Here is a 6,461-nt window from a genome sequence, read left to right as displayed (position 1 = left end):
TGACTGTGTCCCAATAAATTTGACAAAGCAAGAGTGATTCAGTGCTGCAGCTGGAAGCTGTCTGTCGTAAAACCTCCCAGACTCTGCAAGTAAGAATCATTTCTAAGTCTAAATAAAATGCCACTTTAGCAACCCTGTGATATTGTTTCAAGAGCAGAAAGGGTGGATGCAATGAATTTTGCTATTGCATCAACCATGTCACTTTATAATGCTGGGTACAAAATGATTGTTTGGCTAAGGATAGTACAGATGTGCAAACATCCTCTTGCCAGCTGATACGAGTCATATTGAAGCTGCTGACAGCTGGATCATGCTAATAGAATTCAGTTATTCAATTCAGTTTTATTTATACAGCGCCAAATCACAACACAGTAGCCTCAAGGCAACGTAGACCCTAAGGTAGACCCTACAATAATACATACAGAGAAAAAGCCAACAATCATATGACCCCCTATGAGCAAGCACTTTGGCGACAGTGGGAAGGAAAAACTCCCTTTTAACAGGAAGAAACCTCCAGCAGATCCAGGCTCAGGGAGGGACGGCTCTCTGCCGTGACTGGTTGGGGTGAGAGAAGGAAGACAGGAAAAACAAGAAGTGAAAAGAAGTGTTTCCTTAAACATTTAAAGGTAATATAGGCGGGTTGCTCACATTCTTAAATCAAGCACTTTATCAGAAAAGAGGACATTAGCCATTATAGTCACCATATCACATTGAAATAATTACAATTAGTGCATCATTCAAAGCTAAAGCAACAGTGCCAGTTAATTAGGAGATGTCATTAAGTTATCAATAAGCATCTGAACTGTGGTGGAAAAGTACTCTGTCCAGCCTGTGTGCACAGTTAGGAGAATTGAAAATGAGCTTTTCTTCATTCACAGTGTTCATGGAAGTAAGTTAAATTTTAATTCTATGAGTGTATTTTCAGAGTAAAACAACTCATTATGTATTAGCATATAAGCAGGATGGTGTTGGTCAAAAAGGGTCTAAATTTTAGCTGATTATGTATTTTATGCCATGGATGGTAATAAGGGCGTCAGCCTTTGGGGACATGGGTTTTATGTTATTTAAACAAGTGGACAGTCTAAACAATCACAACAGTCCTGTAGCAGTTTAATCTTTGCTACCTGTAACAAAGAACCACACCTACTCAACCAATCGGCAGTTAAAAGATTTGTATGCTTGTTAGTTAATATGTTGAACTGAAAGGAGGGGTACTCTGTAATACTGCATGTACATAAAGTTTTGTAAAAACCTTCAGTAAAAGTTTCAAAGTATTATCCACAAAGTGTACTTTAAATAAAATAAGTACTTACAGGCTTAATGCTCCCTTTCTGACTGTTTATTAACTATTTCTTTGTATCTTAATGTAAATTAAATGTAACCTCATACTTATATTTCTGTACAGCACTTAGAGAAATAGACAGTTATTTTCCAGGATTGCATTTGATTAGTATTCCTTTCACAACGCTCCATGCAATTCCTGCTCCTACCACCAGGGGTCAGAGCTGAGACTTTCCACACAAACTGGCTCAGTCACATTTGTTTACGAGCTGGGTCTGAGCAGAAACAGCACTCCCACAGCTTCACATAAACGCACACACAGACAGCCTGACACCTGTTCTGCAGCCTTCATCTGGAAGCGGCTGCAGCATGCAGCAGAGAGAGCTACCCCCTGCAGAATGAGATCATCTGAGAGGGCGCACGGAGCGAGGCAGCCCTGCAGGTCCCTGCCACTGCGGAGACAGACTTGGCCCGCACTCCAGCAAGGGTCAAGGACGCGAGAGCTGCTGCAACTCTCTACCCCGTCACTTCTTTTGCACACCAGAGAAGGTGCTCGTGCACAAAAATGCCCCTGCCTAACCTCTGTGATGCTCGTTGATTCCTCTGGTTTCACTTTCTACAGGGCTGACTGAGAGAGTAAACTGAGATTACACCCACACTACACAGACCATTTGTACGGGGAACTTCTGGAAAGAAAGAAGCACAGACAACAAGCTGCTCCTGACCCTGCGACCCCTGTGCGAAAGCACGAGTAGCACCTGGTGAGGATGAATTCACCTTGGCATCGGAGCTTTATAGTGCCACCTTTCTGGATGGTTCCAAGCAGCACTGTTTCATGTGCTGCTGAAGGCTGCAGTGTTTGAACTCTGCAGCAGACAACCTGGAAGCGAGCCAGTGAGAGAAAGGGTGGAAGGGAGAAGGACAGAGTTAGACAGAGTCAAGGAAAGAGTTTGTGTTGGGGCGGGCGGGTGGGGGAATTGCAGGAGGGAAAATAAAAAGCCAGCGAGTAAAGATAAACTGTAGTGACTGTAGTGACAGCCAGTAAGTGGTTTTGTCCTTCGGATCCTATCAAATAAAACTACTAGCATGTGCAGGTTTTGTTTTTTGGTGGGAGGGGGGTGCATTCCACTTGATTTAGTGCCAGGCTTTACAAACAGTAACACGTTTCGGGAAGAGGGGGTAGGAAACTAAGTGCATGCTTAACACTATATCCATTTCATCACAACATGATTGAAATAGGCAGGGAATCACAGGCCCAGACCAAATCCTCTTATACGATTTGAAGCCATTAATCATTTCTGCCTCATGATGTAATTTTGAAAAACAAGTCTTTTCTCAGTAACAGGTAGGCCAGGGTGCCCTATGGGATTGACTCATGAGCGGCTAGCCCGTTGTTAGACCTTATATGGCTAATACCCTTATTGAATGGCTATAAAGCCATTCTTGCTGACAGGGAGTGGTTTACAGCGTTACTGAATGGACCAGATGTCTGACCACTGTGTGCTGGGAACTATTGCTAGTAATCAGGAATTATTTGCAGAGGCTGGTCAGATGTACAGACAGGTGACAGATTGAAGGAAAAACCCAAACCTTTGTTCCTAACAAGGGGTCAGAGTACAGTGACATGTACCTATGGCATGGGAGGGTTTTAATTAGAGGGATATCCCAAGTAGTCACCTTTTTTTCTCTTTCTATCCTGCTAACAGCGGTCCCTTCCATGTGTCATGATCTTTGCAGGAAACAGATCTCAACCCGCTTGAACACCCAGTGAGATCTTCATGCAGTTCAGTTCAGTTTTAATTGTATGGCACCAAATCACAGCAGTCACTTCAAGTTACTTTATATTATAAGATAAAGACCCTACAATAATAGAGAGAAAACTCCAACAATCAGCTCCCTGTGAACAAGCACTTGGCAATAGTGGGAGGGAAAAACTCCCCTTTAACAGGAAGAAACCTCCAGCACAACAAGGCTTTGGGAGGGGCGGCCATCTGCCACAACTGGTTGGGGGTGAGGGAAGGAAGACGGGACAAAAGATATACTGTGAAAGAGAGCCAGAGATTAATAGTAACTAATGATTAAGTGCAAAGTGGTGTATATGCATAGTGAACAATAAGAGGTGAGTGAAGAAGAACCACTCGTTATATCAGCGTATAAGCCTAGACTTAACTTACTGAGGGTTCAGAGTCATTGATCCAGCGCTAACTACTTGTTTCATCAAAAAGGAAAGTTTAAGCCTAAAGTTAAAGAAGCTGGCTCCACAGAAGAGAGGCCTGAAAGGTGAAGGCTCTGCCTCCCATACTGGGAGAGAATTCACCAAAACACTATGGAAAAATGGTGCTCCCTCCCTCCAGCAGAGAGCCACATACTGTGAGAATCAGTGCTAAGGAACAGTGAAGCTATTTCAGACACCTTGTTGAGATACTTGTTTTTCCCTTGAAATTTCTCCTCATAAGAAGATAAAATAAAATACATACATGCACAAAACGCACCCTTCCCCCCCTGCTGTTTGACCATCCCTGCATGTCAACATACACAGTTGCATTCAGATGTTCTAACACGCTCTCCAAAGCAAACAGGTGCAGCGCCCGATGTGCACGTTGCTGACACGATGCAAAAACTCTTTTCACTACTGGCTTGACACACGGCTAACAGCCATTCTCTACCATGAAAGGCAATCCTCTCACTTGGCACTGAAGCAGCAGGTGCATTACAAATCCTCATCCATTAAAAATGGCGCCCGCGTCTTTCGGTTACACAGGTAAACATCGTCTCATATTTGTCACCCGCGGTTCACATCCCTCAAAGTCCTCGCACAACTTGCTTGAAAGCTGTTTTGTTTGAGAGCCCATGCCAGCTACCATAGGGCGAGACGCGGAGTACAGCTCGGAGAGATCACCAGTCTGTCGCAGGGATAGCACATAGGATGTAAATGGCTGTCTCTTAAAGCACTTTGGGTCCGCTTCTGTTGTTTAAACATGCTATAGGCTATAAATAGCATTTCCAATAAAGTCTTTTATTTAACACAATTCAGTGGGCTACATACTGAACCTAGAGGATAGAACAAAGTATCCCTCCTATTGCACTGGTATCATTCCAGTACCAATAGCAGCATTGGTATCCATACCATCGATATCTGGATCGATCCACCCACCTCTAAAACTAACTGCTGTCAGTGGGAAGGAGCATTAACGTGTTGGGGGAAGCAATGTATTAATGAAGATGGAGGGCTGACTTGAGCTCATTTCCACTGAACTAAAGCGAACTTTGACCCCTGCAGTACAGTAATGAAAACTGCAGTATTATAAAAAGAAAAGCTCTGGGCTGGGCAGCGTTTGATAAGAAAGCAATACGTGAGGTAGTTACATATTCACAGAGCTGATAAGAAGAGGGGAGACGTAATATGTGCTAGTGCCCTGCAGTGGTTTGAGCATTGTGATTAATCTGAGCGACTAAATAAATAATAAAAAAAATAATACCCCGGAGTTAACACGATACCCAACATCCATAATGCCAAAACAGGCCTGCAACAAATACTGTATAGTGTTCCATGTTAAGCCTAGTGTTCATTTTAAAGCCTGCTTGGCTTACATCATGGAGTCTGGTTTCAAGTTTTATAGACCATTAAGTAACACCTCTTTAGTTCCAGTATGCCCAATCCTTATTAAAATCCAGCCCGTACATACCTTTGACCCGGAACGAGGCGCTCTGAGACCTGAGGGGCATTGAAAGTCACGTCATCAACCAATCAAACAGCCAATACTGCACATTAGATAAAGTGTAGCTATAGAAACCGGGGCAGGAGGCCAAAGTGGAAAGCTATTATGTTTTTGAAATATTTATGGCCCAACAGTGTACGATTGTGTCTAAAAAGGTCTTATTAGAGCAATTCCCCATTGACGTTCCTTAATAACGTGTGAGCTGAAAGCAGTTAAATGTCTGCGGCATTGACAAAAGTGCATAGAAGTCCACATTGTCCTGTTTGCCAAGTGTTTTTAAGGAGACGCAAAGTGAATTCGTACACCTCCGTGTACAGTCATCGCACATGCATCAGCTTAACTGGTTCTTGTGACCGATTCAGGCTTCTGTGCCGTCACCTCTGGCATTGCCTAATCTGCACAGTGACAAAAACCTCAATACGGGAAAATAACAAAACAGAGTTCAATGAAAAGAATCCAGTACGATTCAGATTAGTTACTTTTTGTTTTGCAATTGTAGAGTGGGCTTGGCCGGCTCATTCTGAGGCTGCTCAGCGGCTCACAGGGCACGATCAACAGCACTTCTGTAAACAGCTCAGATGGAATCGGAAAGCACTCTGGGTCATCATTTCTTCCATATAAATGTGACAAATTCTGCTTATGCTTATAGTGTGACATTCGTCTCTAATAATAAGAAGAACTGGGAGAAAGGCAGGGGGTTGAGGCTGTTTAGGCACATTGGAGATTCTAGTACATTCCAGAGTTGTTCTTCAAATCTTTCTCCTCACACATCTCTGTCCACCCTCCTCCACCTTCTTCCCCGCCATCTCCCACGGGGCCAGGGCAGAGACAGGTGGTCACTGGGAGACAGGAGAGCAGTCAGGCATAAGCAATCAGGCTATCAGATACTCCAATCCACACCAGCAGCAGCACAATGAGACCCGAGCATCATCTGACAGCAACAGACCCACTTACATATTACACATCTAAATGTGCACAGTGCACACACTCGCACGCATGCACGAGCTGTAACACCTAACTATTAGACCCAAACACTCCATCCCTGACGCTGCATCTAATTATGCATAAAATTCAAAGTGATGAACACTTGCACAGCAGAAAGGAGGAACGCAGGATCAGTCTGGGGTAACCTTGTAACAGCCATTTAAAACAGCATGGCTATCAGCACACTAATAAAATATAAGTAATGCAATCAGAAATGAGAAAACTGCAGTAATAGAATAAATAGAAGCACAAACTGGGTCAGTGATAGCTCATTTACAAGTAATCATTTTTCTTACTGGTAGCTAATTACTTATCAGAATTGTGTTATTGTGCCTCTCTGAAGACGTTGCCCATATGTATACACACTATGCAACAAGCTTGTCTGCTGTGCCTGTGGCACTGACTGAGATGTCTATGGATAAGATGCAGCGGCAGCGCAGACCATGGGAGTGACGCATTGCAGGTACAAACACACCA

Source organism: Neolamprologus brichardi, chromosome 13 (genome assembly GCF_056152115.1).
Source record: "Neolamprologus brichardi isolate AB-2024 chromosome 13, ASM5615211v1, whole genome shotgun sequence".
NCBI classification, from domain to species: Eukaryota; Metazoa; Chordata; class Actinopteri; order Cichliformes; family Cichlidae; genus Neolamprologus; species Neolamprologus brichardi.
Note: the sequence above shows the minus strand (reverse complement) of the source record.